The 20,545-nt window shown below is 43.7% G+C and overlaps 1 protein-coding gene across 18 annotated transcripts in view; it reads right to left on the bottom strand.

Moving 5' to 3' along the window:
• CELF2 (CUGBP Elav-like family member 2) overlaps positions 1 to 20,545 on the bottom strand; it is a 618,606-nt gene that overhangs the window by 105,062 nt on the left and 492,999 nt on the right. The window lies entirely within an intron of this gene.

Here is a 20,545-nt window from a genome sequence, read left to right as displayed (position 1 = left end):
TCCCTAGCTGATCCAGTGGGGGCGGAAGGGGGAGCCCCAGGGTTGCTCCAACTGGAGGCTCCTGTAAGCTGCATTTGTGGGGGGGGGGGGGGGGACAATGAGGCTGGGAACAGTGGCAGTGGGGAGTGGGGCAGATTGAGCAAGGAAACAAACCTGCCACTGCTGCCAACTGGGCACACCTATGGAAGGGGCAGTGCAACCATGCCACTGCACCCCCCTGCACCTGCTTCTTAAAGAGGAGCTCAGTGTTAATCTGTACACTACCTTGTGTGTTGTGAGTTGACTTCAATACAGAGCAAAGACTGCTGGGACTAATTTGCAGTGATGCTTTTCCTCGTGACTCTTGCATTTGTAGAGATGCAGCCTTTCAGAGGTTCTGGCTGCGCACGTATCCTGTCATAACATGACAGCTACGGCTGAAAATCTAGTTATGACTCATTACAAAAAAGATCATTGGGATTAATAGGTCCCAGTCAGATGCTTTAATTTCAGTGTGTGAGAACCAGGATTGCACAGTTTCCAAGTCCTCGTAATTTCTAATGGCTACAAGCAGAAGACTACATGTCAAGTCTTGAGCCCATCTTTCACCCTCTTTGACACTTTACTCAAACTATTTTTGCCTAAATTACTCCAGAGCTGAGCACAGTATGATGCTAAAAAAAGGGAATACCAGAAGATCAGTATGTAGAAAGGGAACCGTCTTTAATACTGATCCCTGCACTTGGGTCATAATCCTACCATAATCTCCAAACCATCAACATCCCTGATCTCTCTAAAACCCTGGCCTCACTCCCTCAATCATGATCTCCATCTCTTCTCCTTGTGGTTCACATGTTCCTTTTTTCCAGTGTTGTGGTAGTCCTAAAATGCTCCCAACAGTCTTATTCCTTGCCTCTGCTGAGACATAACTGCAGTGGAAATTATTTATTTGGTTCCAAATGAATCTGATACCCAGCCAAGTTCTTATCAGTAAAATACTCCCTTTACCGCACTCGGAGTAAAGGGAGTATTCATAAAAAATGCAAAATCCATGTCTCAATAGCTAAATGAATTTGTAAGCAGAATACTCTTTATATTAATTGCTGTAGTCAGTTTGTATTATACACACCCAGAGCTCCAGAGACATACAGATATACATACATGCACACATACATACATACATATATATACATACACACACACACACATACATACACACATACACACACACACACGTCTCTGGAGCTGTCTGAAAAGCAGCTCAAAAGGAAGACATATTTGGGAAGTATAATCTGCTCATCAGACAAAGGACTCTTGGATTCTTAGCACTGGCTTGTTTGGGTAAGTCATCCTATTGGATAAATTTGGACAAGCCATTTACAGCCTCAGTTTACCCATCTGTACAACGAGCATAATAAGTAGCTAACACAGAAGCATATTTTAAAACGGTGAGTTAACATTTGTATTATCTTCATATAAATATTAAATGTAAAGGCAAAAGTGGTAGCAGCACTAAAGATATTCCTAGTGATGGGACAAGCCAGAGGACAGTTTTGTTCTAGGTTTTCCACATACAAAACCATAAGACAATATTTTTGCTTTGTGTTTGTACAGTGTCTAATAGATTGGTCCGTGACCGGGGCTCCTAGATTCTACTTTCATTCATACTGCATATATGTGATTGCACGTAATGTTAATGGTGTAGTTGGGTGCCAAATACAGTTCACGTAGCAAGGCATAACATCATTATTTGCTATTCAAAGAGCAGGAACGAGCATAGAACTTATTTAAAACCAGTTGTTTCTCTTAGACGAGAACATTGAAACTGCTGAAATTCAATGGCGTTTGGAAGCGCTCCAAGTCAGTCATTTGCAACACACTATATTTCATTTTTTTTAATTCAAGTTAAATTGAACATTAACTCGAGCAACTGCAAACAACGCTGCGCTTTAAAATAATAACACCATTCTAATGATCCCTTCCCCTGCTTAACTCCCTCATCCTGCTGTTCTGCCAGCCACATTTATTAATTAGCATAGAACACTTTGTCTTCTTTAAAAGTTGTACCCGTGCATAAAAAATACACAAGTTGGTGGTTTTAGAAATGACAACTTCATCTTATAACGAACAAATAACGGCTGCTGCAGTTATACTTCATTTACTTAATCCTCTCACTTCTTTCCACCCACACAAATGACAGCAACTTTGGGACACATGCAGGCCAGATAGAGCAGAGTTAAGGAAAGGAATGCGGTGTAGAAATTTTCTTTTCATAATCACATGTAAACAGAAATGATTAACTAGCTCGTCTGCAGACAAATGAGCCTTTACAGAGTCTGTTCAGTCCTAAAAATAGATACTAAGTTGGATTCTGTATCTTTTTTGCCATAATGCCGCAAGGCTACTTCATATTACCCACGCTTAAATAGCAAACCCATTAAACGTCTCAGCAAAAGAACACTAGATATGGTTTTAACTGTGATATTTAGTTATCTCATCTGCAGCAGCAGTAAGTTCTGTTGACTTTTCACCAACTGAAGTTTACATGCAAAACATTTTCTTTCTTTAAAACACTACTGTGCTATCACCGACCAAGTGGTCACAAAGTGCATCCCTAACGTTGGCTGACTGAGTAGGGAAATAATTTTATTAGGTATAGCACAGCCCTACATGAATGGGCCAAGTTAATGAGCCTTGCCTAGATTAAAACCCAGATCCCCACCAAATACCTGAAGGAAGGGGTTGGCAATGTCTTCCGGTGGCAAGCTGGAATGACCCAGCTTGGGACGGAGGTAGGCCAACATCAGGACTGGACTGCTGCTGCCACTTCCACCCACTGCCTGGCTGCAGCACGGTGTGGACAAGCCTCCCCCTGCTAAGGCCCCTGCCACCTGTCTGCAGCATGGCATGGGCAAAGCACCCCTGCCAGTGAACACCACCAAAGTCTTGGCTCTGCAGGCTGGATATGGCCTATGGACTGTAGGGTGCTGACCCCTGCCCTCCGGGACCTAGATAGCTCTCTTCACCACAGCATCTGAGCCCCACACACCTGGGGGTGCTCTCACAGCATATCTGGGGGGATGAAGAAGTGCTGCTGTTCCCATTTTGTAATAAGGTAAAACTGAGCCATTGAGAAGCTAAGTGGCACCAGAACACCTAGACTCCTTACTGGTTGGAGGTCAAAGTCATGAAGGTGTGTAAGTGACTCTCAAGTCCAAAATGCATTTTCAAAAGTATTATCCCTATGAAGGGAGGTATTGGGTACAGTTCCAAAGCAGGAAGCAATATGCCCTGAGATATCGGGTATATCTAGAGATACTGGGAGCACTGACTCCGGGGCTTAACCCCATGCTGAGGTGCATGGGTCAGTTTGCTGCTCTCAGACTCTCTGGTCTGGAAGTTTCATAAATCGGTTTGACCCAAATCAGGTAAGTCTGATACTTACCTTAAACTGACACTAAAGTCTGATACTTTATCTCAAACCAGGTTCAGCCTTTTTGAAACTGGTTTATGTCCAGTGAACTTCTGGTTTATGTGCACTGACCTTCTGTTACAGGTTTAAACCAGCTTCTGATCACTTAAACCAGTTTACGTGTAACTTCTGTCCCTAGCCTCTATGACCATATGCTGGGCAAGCTTAGGTCACGTCCTCAACCTTTCCTTTCTATTGGCAGCTGAGACTCCATTCTGCACGGGTGACTTCTAATTGTAGCCTTATGGTGCCAGTGCTTTAATCTAGCCCTAGTAAAAAGCATATTCTTGTGTTCTGATTCCACAAAAACACCTACATTTAAATTTACTAGCTTACCAAAACAAATGCGTCTTTGATCTCAAACTAGCCATGAGAAATCATAGCCCGAATGAAATTCATTAAAAAAAAATAAAACGTCTCACCAGCTGAGCTGTGACTAAGAGCACTGTTGTTGTGACTCTAGGCTGCCTGTTGCATAGGAGCTTTTATTTTCACTGTAACAACATCTTGCAGGCATGTCCAGGTATTAGCTCCTTTGTAATCTATGTGTTGGGAAATCAGGATGCAATTTCTCAGCAGCAATCTATCCCTTACTTTGAGTTTCCATGGTACAATGATCACATGTGGGAACTGACCCTTTAAAACAAATGACAGGTGACAAAACTCTCCAGGATAGCACAGTCTTAGTAGGGAAGGAAAATCTAGATCTTGATGCCCTCTTTTCTGAGACTCTTGTTGTCTTTTCCTTCACTTTGGATTTTCTAAGTCATTATGTCCCCAGGGCAAAACCATTTTCTACCACTCCTTTCATTTAGCATGATGGGCTTCCATTCAGCGCTCGTTCATCTTCCTAGCAAACCCGCCTGATTGCCTTGCAGAATGGAAGGTCACTTTGGACCAACGGCTTGCTTGGCTGCCTTTTGTTAGACCCTTAAGTCTATTATTTAGCTCAAAACTAAAATTCTAGGGTATGAGTTTTTTATATGCTGTCCCTAAAAGTTCCTATTGGAAATATGTAATATTTGCATTACAATGCAAAAGCAAGAACATCTTATTTTTAAAGAGCGTGATTGAGATAAGCCTCAAATGGGCCAAAAAAGCATCCAAATCATAACTTCTATTGAAATGCTTCCTTTCAAGCTAGCCCAAAGGGCACGATTTATAAGGACTTAGCAGTGTTGATTTGGGGCCTCTGCAGTTTTCACTTCACAAAGGCATGGAAAAACTCCGAGCCAGGAATGCATTTCTCTGTTCACAAGCCAGTTTCTCCAGCAATTGATATGTCAAGATTTCTCTCCTTTGCCAAAAAATACCATCTACAGATATCATAGAAAAGTTAGATTTTGCTCCAAACTATCTTGTAGCGTGCACGTTAATGACACTTTTTCAGGGAACAACCTGAAACTCAATCCTCACTAGTTCAGTGATCTGGCCTAACGACCAGTTCATGTTAACCGAAGTGCACAGCAACACGGACTCCCCAAGATAAACTGTTGGAAACCAACCACTAGTAGGGAAAAAGCCTACTAATATAGCTGCCTATGTTTCATGAGTACAGGTGCATGTTGCATTATTCCTTATTGCAAAAAGGACATACACAAAAAAAAAAGTTAAATTTTGAGAAGAAAAAAGAAAATACCCCCCTTCCTTCCAACACTTAGTCATAGTGAGCTGTGGTCTGAATATTACACATCTATGCAAAAGGGGGTTTGCAGTGAATGAGATGTCAGGGGTCTGAGTCCCTAGACTGCATTACACTGAAAAGACTCATCTAGGAGTTATGTCTATGGTGCCAGCTGTTGTGTAAAACTCCTTATCAAGAGGTTTCTGATATCATCTGGCAGTGTCTGATAAACAGCACCAGACTACTGATAGACCCCTTCACCTGGAAGTGTTTTACGTAGTGGAGACTTCTATATGAAATAAATAGCAACGGTGAAGCTGCAAAGACACCTCAATTCACTGACAGGTGGTAATATGAATCCCCAAGAATATATGGGGGGTGGGAAATCACAGCTAATTAACCCAGTTTATGTTGCTGGCCTTTTCTAAGGATTGCACTGTCCTGATGCCTCCTTCATTCATTATTACAGAACTTACCAAAAACTGTACCCTTACTGCAAAAAGTTTGGGAATAAACCAGATTGATGCCACATCCTGAACTGGCTTACCTATACTCAAAGCAATGTAGCCATGGGTGCTTACTGAGTTTTGGCAAGCCATTGAGGGCCACATGACAGGCAGCCGGGGCAGATAAATATTAATTTTCTAAATTTCTATCCTGCGGACTGGATGGCATGGCCTGGTGGGCTGCATCCGGCCCGTGGGCCGTATTTTGCCTGCCCTGATCTAGACCCCTCATGGGATGGACCCAGCCTGGGGAACAGAGTGGTGGTAGTGGGGCTGGAAGCAGTAGGGTTAGTGGCTCTGGGCCAGAAGGTCGCTTGCCATGGTGGTGGTGATGGACAAAGCAGCTATGGGGTATGTAGCCATGTCCACCAGGGCACAGGGGCCCTAAATTCCCTGGTAACCCACACCTCTCCAACCACACCAAAACTTCCCTAACTTGGCGGTAGTCTGGTAGGCTGGATACAGCAGCACTTTGAGCCGTATGTTTGATTCGGTTAATTTACACCACCTAATGATCTGGTCTACCTCATGGAATCAGAACCAACTTTTAAGTTTGACTAATTCTCTACAACTGGCAAATAGTAGTGATAACTACGAGTCATCAACATTGTGCCAGTATTTAACAGTGGAAAACAATTTGGCTATTTTATGAAGACAGAAATGTCTCCCGTGTTCTTAAGTTACACTTGCACTAAACCTGTCAAAATATGCAAGGTCTGCTGTATTCATGTAAGTGCAAAAACCAGTAGAAATAAAATATGTACAATAAGTAAAGTGACCTCATAACTTAATGTTGTATAAAGCTAGCCTCTCATTTGCCCCAAATCCTTAACGTCTCCATGTCATGTCAAACACACTTACAAGATCTTTCTTGGAGGAAAAAGAACGTGCATTTTCCTTCTTTTTAACATGCCATGAACATTCACGGTGCTATATATTACATGCATTAAGATGTGTTCAAAATAGTTCCCTCTTCAGGAGTTTTGAGAAACAAGAATCAAACGGGCAATAATAAAAGGAAATCTATCTTTTTAAATAAGTCCCAGCTGTACAGGATATTTAAAGGAACTTGTGATGTGCTGGTTATTACACTGGAACCCGATTCTCGCAGCCTCTCCAGATATTTCTAATAATCATATTTTATTGGTAAAAGTGGCGTTGTCAAAGTGAGCAAGACCAAGATTAATCTACGCTCGGGTCTGTTTACAAAGCATTAGGGCATGCTCCCCAAATAGCTTCCACTTATGACATTCCCAGGGATTGAATCCCCTGATTTTCCCTAAAATGTTGCAGTTGTTTCTTGTTATATATTGGGCTTATAATCATGCATTACATGCAGGAGTGGATCCAGAGGGGGTACAGTGGCGCAGTTGTACCCCCTTTCTGACCATGTAGCAGGAGCCGTAGCCATGGACTTTAACTCCCTGAAGAAGGTAAGAATTAAATTACCCCTCATTACCATGCTCAGAGGCATGCCCTGTCCCCTTTTCTTTCTGTCCCCTCCCCTCCCCTCCCCTGCCAGCTGCTGCTGCTGTCCCCACTGTCCTGAGTGTGAGGGGAGCTCCAGAGCCACTCCAGCTGGCCTACATGGGGCTGGACTCACAGAGCTGGCCTTAGGAGATGGCATGGGCAACTGCCTAGGGTGTCATGACACCACAATGCATGCACAACAGTGCGGCAGGAGGAGCGGTGCCCAGCTCAGCCTGCACCCCCCACATCCAGCTACTGTTCAGCAGGAGCCAGGCAGTGCAGGTGGCTCTTCCTCCTTGCCGGACTGCACACTGTGCCCCTGCCTGCCTACCTCTGCCTGCAGCAGTGCCACTGACTTGGGGGGGCGGGGCGGGTGGCGCTGGAAGAGGGGGCAGGGAGGGATGCTGGGGGGCAGGGTGGGGACAGGATGGACTCAAAATACAAGTTTACCCAGGGCACCATTTTCCCTAAAGCCAGTTCTGTGGGCTTATCCCAGGACATTGGCAGCTGTAGTGGTGGGGGTAGGTAGGTTCCCCCTCCCTGCCTGGTCCCAGCTTGGGAGCAGATGCAGGGAGGGGAAACCTGACTGACTGCCACTGCTGCAGCTGTCCCTGTCTGAGCCCAATCCCTGTGCAGCCCAGCCAGAGCAGCTCTGGAGTCCCCCCCCCACCTCATCAACACAGATTATGTCATCGCTGGACCAAATAACACAGATTATAACATCCGAGGTCCATTTACATACATTTCTACCAATGTCACATCTGCCATCCCTTACTAACAGTGCCCCTCTGCTCTCTGTATTGCATAGATGGGGGCAATGAACACCAACCTGACATCAGTCCCAGAAAGACAGACAAGCCCAAGGCAGACCACTTGAACCTCTCTAGACATTACATCACTGACTTCAGAGTGGCTGTTCTTAGACAGCAAAACTTAAAAAATGAATTTAAATTGGAAATTGTGGAGCAAGAACTCATCCACAGACTGGATTGTATGGTCTAAAACAAGACTATGGATTCTTGTCTCATTACCTGGATTAGCTTTTATAACTCCCTATGACCCCCAATGTGTTAACTGTTTTTTTCCCCTCTCTCTCTCGGCAGTGATCCCCCCTTTCTTTCCCCCCACCTTTGTATTCTACAGTCTGCTTCTTGTAGTCCCTTCACAGCATCTGATGTCATAACCCTGCTGCTTATGAAAGCTTATGCTATGCATCTCTGATCTAGTTAATTTATAAGGTGCAAATCTTTCTTGCCTTCTGCCTGACTTCATGCTGCCTCACTACCTCACTTGCATCTAGTCATACCCTCTTTTGGCAGAGTGAGGCAAGATGGGTTGGGGTGGGGGGAAATAGAGAAGAGCCCTTTTGTTAGGGTGGGCAAAATGCTGCCCGTGGGCCAGATACAGCCTACCAAGGGATCCTAATCAGCCTGCAGTGTGTCCCTCAGCCCTACCCAGCCCCAGCTCAGGATCCTGCCCAGGCCATGGTGTGTGCAGATGGTCCTGCTGCCCCCAGGCACACAGTGGGGTGGGAATAGCGTGGTGGCTGGCATTGGCTTTCCAGCAGCAGTGGCTCCTTCTTGCTGCCACTGCCAGTGTCTCTATTGCGCTGCCAGACCTAGTACCACTGCCTGGGCACCGTGACCTGTCTGCCCACACCTACCGCTGGGGGTGCTAGATGGAGAGGGTGGGTGGGGTCTCCATAGAGACCTTCCTGGGACCTCCACAGGCAGGGTGTGCTTGGTCGAGCAGATGGGATGGTGCCATGGGTGGGTGGGGAATGGCATCTGGGAGTGGGATGTATGGGTGGGTGGGTGGAGGTTGGGATAGTGGGGTGGTGATAATGCAGGGCCAAGGCCTGGGGCAGAGCCATGATCTGCTGCCTGCACATCCCTGCCCATGAAACTGCCACCTGTCATAGGGACATGCAGGAAGTGGACTGCAGCTCTGTCCTGGGCCCCAGCCCCAGCCCCGTACTGTCACCGTCCCATAATCCTGCCCTGGTTCTGCCTGCTTGTCCAGCTCCCAGAAGCTGCTCCCTGCTAACCCATAGCCCCATCCCAGTCACCCAGCTGAGTGCGCCCTGCCAGCGGGGGTCCTGGGGCAGTCTCCAGCCTGTCTGCCTGCCCACCCACTTCATCTGGTGCCCCCAGCAGTGGGTGCAGGGAGGACAGGCCCAGGGCTGGATAGGATCAAATGCCTGGGTCAGCACTTTCCCCGACCCCGTCCCTACCTCCAGCCTGCAACAGCTCACCAGAACTACTGAAATGGCACATTTAAATTGAGGTAAACCCTCCCTATGCTAATGCACTGTAGTACTGCTATGCAAAACAGCCACAGTACCACCTGAGTTGGCTTTATATGACCATACATGCATCATTCATAATTCACAGATTCACAGAAGTTTAGGGCTGGAAGAGACCCCATGAGATCACTGGGTCCAGCCCCCCTGCTCTGGGTAGGAAAGACTGCTGGGGGTCAAATAACCCCAGCAAGGTGCGCTTCCGGTCTCCTTTTGAAGATCTCCAGGGTAGGTGCCTGCACCATTCCTGCTGAGAGTCTGGTCACACGAACCGGAGCAACCTTGCAAAAAAACTAAGCAGAAGCATGTACTGAAAGGAGATCTTAACATATGGGAAGCAATTAATACCTGGCCAATTTAGAGTAGCTATTACCACATCTTCTCTGTCCTCCATATATATATTTTCATAGATTCATAGATGTTAGGGGCTGAAAGGGACCTTGCAGATCATCAGGTCCAGCCACCTGCACTAGGCAGGAAAGACAACTGGGGTTAAGTGACCCCAGCGAGGTGACTGTCCAGTCACCTCTTGAAAACCACCAGGGTAGGTGACTGCACCACCTCTGAAGAGAGTTTATTCCACCGTCTGGACACCGTTTTGTGTTGGCACATAGTGGGAATTCTCTGCATTTAAAACAAGATTGCCAATTTCTTCCTCTTCTTAACGATGCCAGAAATTAGAAAGGAGCCAATTTGTTTAGTTCGTCTCTGGACTGTCTTCAAGCCAATACAGGATTATTGCTTCCAGTATACTGTCTAGCTCTTTCTACCCTAAATACCTTTCCATTCATTTCCCTTGGAAGGCTATTCCAGTGGAAGAAACACCACTTTTCCTGTTATTCAATCTAAATGGTCCTTCCTTTAGGATAAGCCGCAACTTAGAATTCTCCCCTCTACGCACCATAAAAAACAATTCCTATTTGCTGCTAGTGTTTATGCAGTAGCAATACGTGGCTCCGGAGAAAAGACAACGACTACATCTATGCTGCTGTCAGTGCTTGGGTTGCCTTCCCAGAACGGCATTTAACCTCTTTGTTTTGAATGCAATCTTTGAAATTCTGTATAATATGCTAGTACATTTTACTCTAAGGCATTGTCATGATCTGGCCGGAAAATAATATTAGTCGCCGTCTAGTGGATACCCGCTCAAGTGATGGACTAGAACACAAACACCAGCTACTTTCAATCAGCTGGGTCATTCACAGTTGAATGAAAATATAAAGGCGTCGCGTACCTTGAAATTCTACACGAGGCTGTAATCCCACGGCGGGATTCAGGTAATGGCAAGAAGCAGCCGAGCGTTTTGTTTATGTCCACAGGTGGAATTACTGGCTTCATTTATGCACATTTGCAGAGGTTCGGTCTTTGTGGGTCATGGTTTAAAGACAAATCTTTTCTTGTGATTAACGTCTTATCTTCTTCCAACCACGTCTCTTGTATCTCAGGTAGCCTGCATTCTGTATCTCTAAATCAATAATAAGGCTATACTCATACTGTTTAAAGAACATTACCCACTTCTAAGGATTATTCCTTCCCTCCTTAAGCTTCTCTTGGCTGTTAAAGAAACATATTTCCATTCACCGCAAGAGGTTCCTATAGTTTCCCCAGCTGGAAGAGGTGGGTGCCTGCCACAAACAATAGAGGTAGATCTGCTGGCACGATGCCCTGACAGATTGTAAATTCGGCTTGTAAAGAAGAAAAGTTGCTTATTCCCCCCTCCTTCCCCATGATTAAAGAGAGTGTGTCTCTGAGTTACAATGGGGTGAGAGCTGGGATTGATTGCAGGCAGCTTTAATGTCACTCTTAATGACAACTTGTGAAGATTAGGAAGTTGTCAGAATCAGATATCAGCAAAGGCTTGGGACAGCTTTGTGAAGTCAGTCTGAATTAATTAATGGGTAGCTTTCCTTTGATATCGCTTTGATATTTGGCTGCAGCTGGATAAAAATCACCCACAAAGGAAACTACATTTTGTTTATCATTGCTAGGACTCTGTTTAGCCCCTAATTTTCTGTTTGCGGTGGTCACCTTTTTAATTGTCCGAGACTCTCATTATTAAAGGGAGTTGTGATGACATGTTTTTCAACAGTGAATTCTTCACCTCCTGGAAATACTCATAGCCTGTATTCCTGAAGTGAAGCCATTACTGATCTCAGCCAAGCTGAATATAAAATGATGTACAGCTCTGAAACAAGACAAACATCAGACTTGCCATTCAAATCTATTCTCATAGGTCGCTTTTTCAGATGAAAAATGCTACTGCTTTTCACTCCCAAAGTACATTGCACTGTTCACACTGAGAATAAACTGTGCTGGCCTAGATATTCAGCTTGTTCCAACCGGCGCTGTTTTCCAGAAAGCTACATCAGCTAAGACCAGCTGATAATGTAGATCGATAATTAAAATAATGACGTGTAACAGAATCTCGTTACGTTCCCTCTCATTGCCCTAAAATCTGTAATATCCAGAAGTAGTGTGCTAGTATTTCACTCGCTGTCGTTTTGGGGTGGAAACCCACAATACAGGCTTCTTCTAGACAGCAGGCCAAAGTCAACTGTTTTGCTTGATCAGGCTCTGCTGAGACAATCAGCTCCACAGAATTATAAGTATGGATAGTTCCTTTTATCCAGAGAATCCCAAAGTGCTTTACAGACTGCATGCACTACATAAGAAACACTTGCCAGCCACTGAATTTTACAAATGTAGAAATGCTCTGGGTAGATTACAGCTGTTGTTTAGTAGGGCTGTGCGAAGCTTCGGACCCTGATTCGATTCAGCAGAGATTCAGCCTGATTCAGTAGCCAAATCTCCAAATCTGAATCGAATCAGAGGGCCTTTGAATCTCTCCGAATCAAACTGGAACCCTCCGAATTGATCTGGAGAGATTCGGAAAGATTCGGCTATTAGGACATAGACACAGCTTGAAATGTTTTTTCTACATACCTCAAGGTACCAGGAGGCTCCTGAGTGCGGCGATGTTGGGGCAGATGGAGCACCCCACAGAAGCGCAGGGGGCTCCCCAGGGCGCTTGGCAGTAGACCTGGAAGTGGACCACATCTGGATACACTGGGGAGCATGCAGGGCCCCCCCCCCCATGTCCCTCTGGCTTGGTGACTGGTGTCCCCTGCATCTGGGGGGCCACCTGAGGTCCCCCTGTGGCTGATCGTTGAGCTGGGAGGTGTGGGGGAGGCCCCCAGCGCACTCCCTGGCAGACTTGGAAGTGGACCTGAAGTACTTCTGGTGGAATGTATTTTCCTTTGTAGTTGATTTTTATCCAGCTGCAGCCAAATATCAAAGCAATGTCAAAGGAAAGCTACCCATTAATGAATTCAGACTGATGTCACAAAGCTGTCCCAAGCCTTGTTGTACTTCCGGTCCACTTCCAGGTTCACTGCCGAGCACACAGGGGCCCCCCATGCTCCTGTGGGATGCTCCATGTGCCCCAGCATCGCAGCATTCATGAGCTGCACCTGGTACCTCAAGGTTTGTAGAAAAAGCTGCGTCTATGGCCGAATTGCTGATTCTCTGAATCAGCATCGAATCTTCAGATTGGGATTCGGCTGGATCGAATCGGGGACAGTGATCTGAATCAATGAATCGAATCACTGTCCCTTATTCGGGCCGAATTCAAGTGAAATAGGGCTCATTTTGCACATCTTTACTGCTTAGCACTAGTAGTGGTGCACTAAAATAAGAGCAGAAGTGAAGAAAAAAAATTGTCCTGAACTAACGGAAAGAATTAAGCTCAGATTCGTAGTTATCAAAACCACAATTTAAAAACTGGACCCAGGATTAAACTACCCTGTTTTGGTTTTTTTCCCCAGCAAATGTTATAAGATCCTGAATGACAATAAAGTGGGCACGACCTAGGTTTAACTTCTCATCTAGATTATGGCACCTCTGCAGATCATTACTGATTCAAACGGAAGAATGTCAGCTTCCTGAATCACCAATGCTAGTACACGCAGCTTACTGGACTGCTCTTGAAGAAGTCCCAAGTAATCAGACCACATTTCATCAGCTTTGAAGATACTACAATGCCGTGCAACACAGCTACAGACACCAAACATAGTTCTTGGGGAAAAAAAGACGTGGCCTGGCAAGCTTAGTCACAATGACAGAAGTAGATTGCACATGCAATATAAATATGGTTATTATAAACATGCTTTGAGGCTTTAGCTTTTGATTCATAATGTAACTCATGTCTGTTGGCACCGAGCCTCTAACAATTACACTGGCTGCCACAGGTTTTCCAGATATTAGTCTGTGGAAGCTCTGGTTAAGAAAGGCTAGTGGCATCTGACATTATTTCCAACAATTTTCCTTTGTCAAACGTCTGTGACCTTATTTATGATTTGCCTTTCTAATTTCTTATGTTTGGAAGTATTCAGGCAACTAGGAAAGCGAGTTTCTGAACTATTTGTTCATTATCAAAACAGTTTTACTCATTTGTGTCGTAATACTGAGGCTCACTGAAATGCCGTACTTTCTGTTCTGGATGACAGAAAACAGCTAATACCAGCAGCAGGATGAATACATGCTTAAGAAAATGACCACCCTATTCACCTTGCCCAAGTATCATGACTTAGTGTAGGTTAGTGCTCCAGGTAGTCCCAGTGAGGACCTCATAACTTGGCTCAAACTTGTATTTCCGATACATACATCTACCATATGCAAAAGCTCTGGGCAAAATCTTTAATATGGTTAGTGATTTTGGGCTCCACAAAAGACCTCCTGATAGTGCCGATTTTGTGAGGGTGGTTGTTAGCACCTTCTGAAAAGCACTGCAATGTGTGAAAGCTCATCGCATGCCCGAGCTCTTCAGAAAGTGCTAAGCTTTTCAGGAAATTTGGCCACAGCCTGTCTAGAACTATACAAAATTAAAAGTTATAGTGCAATACTTAGAGCTTATTGTGAAGAATTCAAATGACAGGTCCTCAGCTTACAAAGGAAACTTGATATTAGGATTTTTTTCTCCAGTTAGCCAAAATTTTCTGCTACTTAACTGAATCCCAATGTTGTCATCAGGCAAAATTAACAAATGCACCTAAGTGACATAGGGCTGGACTGTGGAAGCATTAGGGATGTGAGAGACGTAGGCTCAAATCCTCTCACTGCTTGATTTGGAACAGGGGCTTAAACCCGGGTCTTTCGTCCCTGGATCATACTCAGTCTCTTCTGGAAAAGTAGTTCCAAACAGTATCTAAATCAGTGAATATTCAAATATTCTATGCAGATTAGAACAGCTTTACCAGGAGAGACGAGACCCAGGCGAGTGTATCATACAGGTATTAGGGCACTCTCTGGAAAGTTAGAGTGACTACCCGAATTCAAATGCAGGCAGTAAATCAGGCAGAGAGGGGAACTGAAACCAACTCTCCTTTATTTCAAATTAATTCCCTAAATACTGAGATGTAGGTATGGGAGACAACAGATGATCTCCTCTGCTTTGTGAATCTAGCTTTTTGCTTTTATTTGAAAAACATGCCCCAACATAACATATTCAGGTTTATTGCACCCGAAGCACAAAAAACTTTTTTGTTCAATTCCACGTGAGTCTATTTTTTATTTTATTTATTTATTTTTCAGATTTGCTACATGGCTAAAATCAGTTTAAAGTCAGTTTTTTGTACAGATTTGTTTGGGTCCATAAGTTACTCTGGTGTTTTGAAAAGTTTCGACAGTGATGATTGTAATGGTGGTGGCCTGCTCTATGCAGCACAAGAAAACCTAGCCTTGCCTCAAACAATGTCAATTATGAAAGGGAGGAGAGACCTCTGGAAGGCCCTGCTTCCCTTTTAAGGTTGGTTTAACCCTTTACGGAGTTATAGACCTTTAAAATTGTTGTTAGGTAGCACTTGACCATGCTAGATAGGTATTACTTCAGTAATTTTCATTCGTGGCAGTCCTTTAATTGCTTTAATTCCTTTTCCCTGAAATTTCTTCAAATTTGTCAAAAAATTTCTGGTACGTAATTTCCAAGTCACTATACATGTAGTCTGGGGTCGGGGTGGGAGGTGCTTTAATTAGAACCATGAATGACTCGTGCCTCCCGAGACTGGGGGGGGGGACACCTTTTATAGGCATCAGTGTCAGCAGCAAGTGGCAAGTGGGGATTGCCCACAGACGCTGGCAGCGGTGTCGGTGGTGGGGGGAAGTGGCAAACGGTGACCACCCACAGATGTTGGCATTGGCATCGGGGGGTGGAGAGCAGTGACTGCCTGCAGATGCCGGGAGCGGTGAGCAGCAACTGCCCACAGACACTGGTGGCAGCATCAGCAGCAAAGGTGGATGGGTGGTGAGTGGTGACTGCCTGCAGAAGCCGGCAGTGGCGGTGGCCAATCTCAGGGGGCATGTGTCCCCCCACCCCCCATGTCCCTCCTATGAGTTGCCTATGATTAGAATGACTCTGACAGTTGCTTTAATTAAAGCACCCACAGCGTCATGTAAATTCAGCATCTCAGGCTTCAAAATGGTAGTGGTGGGGGCGCTTTAACTAAAATTGTTTGATAAGCTTTAGTTAAAATGGCCCTGCCGCTATTTTGAAATACAGGGACGCTGAATACATGCGACACAGTGGCTGCTGGAGAGCGCTCATTAGCATGCTCCAGCAGACTTGATTAATCGAGTCTGCTCTGACGCATGCCAATTAGTACGCGTTGGAGCAGAGGTCCATCATGTGTATAGGTGTCCTAATGCTCTATATTCAGGGCTATTATTGCAATCAGATTGAATGGTTACTTTAACATTACAGGTAAGTTTAACAGGCTGTCACATGTTCTCTTTCCAACCATATCTATTCATTTCTTTGGCTTGGCTAGCAATCCATTTTGTCTGACTCTAATCCTGTCCTTTTATAAACTGGATCAAAACGCAGGAGGCAAGATCCTACTTTTGCAAAGATCTGTGGGAGCTGTACCACTAATTTGAACTGGTGCATCATTAGCCCATAGACCTGGAGGCCTTCGAACATGACAGGGATTGAAAACTCTGCTACGGGGAGCAAAGGCGGAAATCCTAAAATGTATTGACAATCTGCAAATTACAGTGAATTTGCAGTGATGGTGAACCCACTCTAGTCTAGAACAAACTGCATTCTAAAAGAGGTACCTTGCCTTTGAAACTGTATTTGCACGTATTCCATAGCCTGTTATGGAAATCTTGTGGCTTATTAAAAGTTAAAACAGAATATTTTGAACAAAAAGTTCTCTCTAAGGCAATTATGCTTCTATATTACATAAGCACATTTAATAAAACCAGTAGTGATTCTTAAAAAAAGGAAAAACCTTCTCCCAGACAACATCTGGCAGAAAAAGTCCATTAATATTTTACAAGACATTTAGAGTCTGTAGACTCCTCCTTGCTGTTAAAATTTTAAGAGCTTTTTCAAAACGGCATTTCTCTGTTATTGAACTCTTAATTAAATTGATTCATACAGCAAATGCCCTAGTAAGACTGCTCCAGAGTTTCCCTCCAAAAGACTCACGCCTACACACAAGGCATTATACTGTCAAGGAGACAAGGATACTGAAAATTACATTCAGTGAAGAACATTAATTCAGGTTTTTTTGTGGTAACTGGTTTATAGATAAATAACCATAAATATATGAGTAAAAAATGATCATCACATCCTCTTGCAAGAATTGCAGGGGATGTTCCAAATGGTCGTCTGTATCTGGTAAAGGGAGGCGAGCAGATCCTTCATTTCACAATGATTCTGTACATGTCCACAGAATTAGATATGTTAAAATTAGGCCCAAGAACCAGCCTTCACAGATGGAAAGATTGATCCTATAAAGTAAAACTCATCAACTTATTAGTACCCTTCACAGGATGCCCTACTGAACTATATGGCAGCTTTGCCTTTGCAAGGAGTGGAGGCTCAGGTCTTAAATGAGAAGCCTGATTCTTAAAACCCCCCTCTCATTGCTGTAAATGAGGTTGCAGGACTGGGAAACCTAATACAACCTTGTGACCATCTCTGAGGACGAATACAGCATCTTTTTAATAATATACATATTCACTGGGCACAAATTCAGGGCAAGAAGGAACCGAGAGTGCTATGATGGATTTAAAATGCTGGGTAGGTTTAGAGAGGAAAAATTTATTACATTAATTTATCCAGGTCATGGAGCAAGCCCCTGGTCTCTCTCCTCTCTCCTGCCTACCCCATACAATAGTCAGCTTTTATGCAATATGACCAGGGATAGATCAAAGCTTTATTCCTATGTCACTCAAAAGAAGTATATTTGTAAGAACGTAACTGTTCCTTTTAGACTGAAATCAGGTCTTATAACTTATATTTTAAACAACATCACTTTCATGCTTAAAGAAATTGAAGGTAATTTGAATTTTATCAGCTGCATCCAGACTGCATCACTACCTACCTCTATGAACTAGAGTAGTCTGATTGTTATATTGGAAACTGTAATGCATGCAGAAACTTGTTTACAAGACGTAAAAACTACTCCTAATAATGCTGACATCAAGACAGAATAAGCAACAGAGGGGTTTATCCATTTTGCTGATATGCACGGTATATCAGCTCCAGCTTGTATTCTTCAGATGCTGCTTTTTTGTTCTCTGTCAAGAAAAGATGCTAATCTGCAGATGGTACCTAACTATCTGAAAACACATCTACACTGGGATGCGAAAAGCCCCATTATATCACAAGGAAACATCATATTCATTATAAGGAGAAAGAAATTATTTGATCCTGGCTCTGGCTGAAAGTTTGTGACATGATTAAAAAAAATAATAATAGCATTTTTAATGTATTTTATCCTTGTGAAAATAATTAAAACCAGAAAAAACCGTGAGAACCTTGCTGGTGCCAGTTCTATCTTCATCTTTACTTTAGTTTATTTTTATTTTGCTCTTAAAAAATTTGGGGGAATATAAGCAAAGTGCATCATTAAGTTCTTATTAATTTCATAATACAGAGGCAATTCAGTCAAAATAGTGGTGCTGCAACTTTAAATTACAGAACTAGTTTGGTATTTAATGAGAGATTTAGCACAGCAGGGTTTCTGTTAAATTAAGTTGTGCCTTCACATCACAGTGGGAAAACAGGTGTATATTGGTTTAGAATTATGGAAATGTTGACTAATTCCAAGGCTTGTAATCAAACAGCAAGGCACCCTGCAATATTTTCTTCCAAGAATCTGCATTAATCATTTATGCTTGGTCCTATTTTCCTCATGTCCACTAAAAGGCAGAAATGCAAAGAAATAAGAACGAGGTCAATATTTTCATCTCTCTGTTAAGGATGAAGTCTACCACTCAATCTACCTACTGTGTTCAAAGCCTGCTACCAGCCTAAATTAGAAAGGATGGTGGCACATACAACATGCAACCGTAAATCAAGCCTCACATATGGAGACAGCTGCTCTGGCCTTCTAATGAACCAGAATCCATACGGATTATCCTTGGCTTTCCCACTTAGGTTTGTGGACCTGACCCTTATTTCAGGGATAACCCCCAAAAAGTGCAAACAGATTTCAAGTGATTGAAAATGAGAGACTTTGGGGGTCGAAGAAGAAGGCTTTATGGGAGCCTGTACACCCCACGGGTTATAATCCTCATTAAATTAAAAAGGTTTATACAATTTAAACTTGTTATTTTGGAGTGTCATGTCAGTGTTTGCACGCACTAGGCTTTTGAACTAAGTAAGCTTTGGAGTGTCGCCCAATGAATCCATGGACGCGATGCTTTAATTCCTGGCAAGTCAATCTAAATTACATCCAAGGAGTTTTACTTTAATGTACAAGAAAGACTTTTAAAGCATCTAGAAATTCCACTTGTGCAAACAGACATTCAGTTGCAGCGCATGAGGAGGCAAAAAATGTGGCGTGTACAAAGGTCCTACTAGACTAAATCCAGTGTTACAGCAAAGCAGCCTGAGGCCGACTGTCATACTGACAGTCGCCCATATTCACCCTGATGTAAATCTAGTCTGACACACAATGGCAGTGGAAGGTGATTTCCATTTCTGCCAAAAGAGTAGTGGTAGCTTCTGCACTGGGGCCTATATGCTAGTTTCCTCCCTCCATTCAACAGAAACTGCTTCTAGAGCCTGATCCAAAGTCACTGATGTTAATGGCATGTGTTATAATGAAACTTCAACTGAAGAGATGTGGAATCCAATGTTTCCAAAGCGCAAATTGCAGATCCAGACAGAGTGAGCCTTCTCTGTTTCAAGTGAACTGTTTAATTAAATCACTGCTTTAGTATAATATGTACTATGATCTACCGGAGATAGATTCTGGAGGACTTTCTAGAGACTGCGTTCCCAAGCATTTTCATGCTACTCCTGTGAATGGGTAGGATTTATGGGCAACTCTCAGACATTGATCTTTGTAATTATATAGTTCCATAATATGTTATGAATTAATTCTACCATAAACTGTGTAGGGTGGAGCAGACAGATATTACCATAGTTTTTCTATACCACATACCCCAAAATAAGACATATACCTTGTTTTGGTACGGCAGGATGAAGAAGTTTTTTTCCTAGGACCTTAACTGCCACAGCATGGGATCACCATGGCTGAATGTCAGCCTATCCAGGAGGGGCAGAGTCAATTCATTAGCATCACAACCTCTAGCTGCAATTTCAGCCCTACAGTTTTAACCCTCTCACAACCACTGCCAATATGGCAGCAGCTTTTGGCTGCTCAGTCAAAAGCTATTGCCAATTAGGCAGTGGCTGTGATAGGACTACAATTAACCATGACCCTAAAGGGTCTCCTTTCCTCCATGACTCCTAAAGGGTTTCCTTTCCTCTCCCCTGGGCAGGAGAGAAGGACAACTCAAGGCAGCCATATTATAGCATCCCAATGCATTAATTCCAGGGCAGAAAATATCTTCCCTGCTTAAGAAATACACCCTGATTTCAAAGGGATGATTTTTTGGGAAAGGTAAACAGGATATGTGAATAGATTACGGTAGTTTTTTCAAAGTCATAGGGTTGGATTCACATGTAGCACATGGGAACTATAGAGGAATTTTGCCATTTGCTTTACTCCTCACGAAGTGCCATATATTTTCGGTGCCCTTTGTTTTTACTTTCTGTTTAGACCATCACCCTCCGAGTCATCAAGCGTTTGTCATATCAGAACAACAACAACAACAACAACAACATCATCATTTGGGTCCTGCAGACTGATTTTAAATATTAGATCAACTGATCA

Source organism: Crocodylus siamensis, chromosome 4 (genome assembly GCF_052110815.1).
Source record: "Crocodylus siamensis isolate JL-2025a chromosome 4, ASM5211081v1, whole genome shotgun sequence".
NCBI classification, from domain to species: Eukaryota; Metazoa; Chordata; order Crocodylia; family Crocodylidae; genus Crocodylus; species Crocodylus siamensis.
This window is presented reverse-complemented; position numbering and strand designations above follow the sequence as displayed.